This window comes from Etheostoma spectabile, chromosome 8 (genome assembly GCF_008692095.1).
Source record: "Etheostoma spectabile isolate EspeVRDwgs_2016 chromosome 8, UIUC_Espe_1.0, whole genome shotgun sequence".
In the NCBI taxonomy this organism is placed as follows: Eukaryota; Metazoa; Chordata; class Actinopteri; order Perciformes; family Percidae; genus Etheostoma; species Etheostoma spectabile.
The window spans coordinates 19,202,273-19,204,385 of NC_045740.1; the positions used below are offsets into that span (position 1 = coordinate 19,202,273).

General features: G+C 44.8%; 1 protein-coding gene across 1 annotated transcript in view; it reads left to right on the forward strand.

Annotated features, from left to right (window-relative positions):
- LOC116693737 (E3 ubiquitin-protein ligase TRIM21-like) overlaps positions 1-2,113 on the forward strand; it is an 18,737-nt gene that overhangs the window by 8,979 nt on the left and 7,645 nt on the right.

The following is a 2,113-nucleotide window of genomic DNA, read 5'->3' on the forward strand; positions in this document are numbered from 1 at the left end:
CTGAAGAAGAGAAGCACTGAGGTGGAGCAGCTCTCCCAGTCTGAAGACCACCTCCACTTCCTGCAGAGCTTTGTGTGCCTGAATGCCGCTCCATCCACCAAGGACTGGACAAACATCAGCGTCCGTCCACCTAAATACGAGGGAACTGTGGTGAGAGCTGTGTATCAGCTCGAGGAGACGCTCAGTAAACTGATGAAGAAGCTTTTTGAGGCCGAGATGAAGAGGGTCCAGCAGTATGCGGTGGATGTGACACTCGATCCTGATATAGTACATCCCAGACCCACCCAGTCTAATGCTAGACAGGGAATTCAGGGTAAAGAGTGCAGATGTGTCTTATCAAAGCAGGCTTTCACTTCAGGAAGGTTTTATTTCAAGGTTCATCTTAAGAGGCAGTCAGATTGGACTTTAGGAGTGACCAGGAAGTTGACCAACATAAAGAAAGAAACCATACTGAGTCCGTCAAATGGTTACTGGACTATATGTCATGAGTGGAAAATGTTGGGTACCAGTGGGTACTATGCTTCTGCTTGCCCTTCATTACGTCTCTCTCTGAAGACAAAACCTCAGAAAGTGGGGGTGTTTGTGGATTATGAGGAGGGTCTGGTCTCATTTTATGACGTTGATACTGTGGTGCTTATCTATTCCTTTACTGGCTGCTCTTTCCCTGAGAAAATCTACCCATTCTTTAGTCCCTGCCCGAATGATGGTGTTAAAATACACAGCCTTAATAAAAGGTGTGTATCACAATAAAAAGGGAAGCAATTTTTCTGGATTAATCCAGAATTTTGGGGGGATTAAACCCTAATTATTACTGTTATATCACCACCGCATGGAACATAACGCCAATCAAGGACGGACTGATTAAATATCCGAGCCTGTTCCGACAGCCTAGCTTTAGCTTTATCATAGATTAGCCACAATTCAGTGTTGACAATGGACTCAGAGTAGATTCATTTGATTATAATTATTAGTTGGAATGATTGTTTAAATTATGTAAGGGATCTGATGATGTGTCCATTATCAGGAATCCTGCTCATACCAAGGCCTCAATAATGTAAGACTATTTGTTTATATGTGTTTTGCAATCAAAATCTAAATTAATACTAGAACAGTCATTACCATCCTATTAGGTTGTTGAGAGATCCAGCTAAGTGGAAAACAACCAAGACAAATCTATTATGTATGTCAGGAGTGGCGAGGCTTGGACCCAAATGCAGAGTTGAGAAGTTATTAAACAAAAACAGTCTTATGAAATAAGGTGTCCTCAAGAAGGCAAGCAGAAGCGAAGAAAAACCCGAAGACATGGAAACAAACGACCAGTAAGAGGAGACGACACAGTAAACAGACACCTACAGCCGACAATGATCCAACACGAGCCAAAGAAGCAGAGAGTAAAGACCCAGGGGAACGAGGTAGAAACAAGGGACGGGTGAAACCCATTAGGGCGGGGCAGACAATCAGGCAGGCGGGAAAACACAAGGCAGGTTTCGTTTAACCCCTTAAATTCCTCACGGGCCAGGGATACATTTTTAAAAACATAAGAGGGTGAGGGTTAACCCGAACCCCCTAACCCTAAACCCAAACCCTAAACCCTAACTCCTAACCCTAAACCTAATGCTAACCCCCTAACCCCCTACACCTAAACCCCTAACCCTAAACCCCTAACCCTAAACCCTAATGCTAACCCCCTCCCCCCTACACCAAACCCTAACCCACCCTAACCTAAACCCTAACTACTAACCCTAAACCCCTAACCCTAACCCTAAAACCTAACTACTAACCTAACCCCTAACCCGCTAAACACTACCCTAAAATCTAACACTAAAAAACCCTAAACCCTAATGCTAACCCCCTAACCCCCTACACCTAAACCCCTAACCCTAATGCTAACCCCCTACACCTAAACCCCTAACTCTAAACCCTAACTACTAACCTTAAACCCTAAACCCTAATGCTTACCCCCTAACTCTAAACCCTAGCCCCCTAACCTCTTACACCTAAACCCTAACCCCCAACCCCTAACCCCAGTCTGACCATTTCCAGCCATCACCTTGGGGTGGATGCCCGGCTGGGTGTGCGATATGTGCGTCATTGCTGAGAAGTGAGTTGTTCA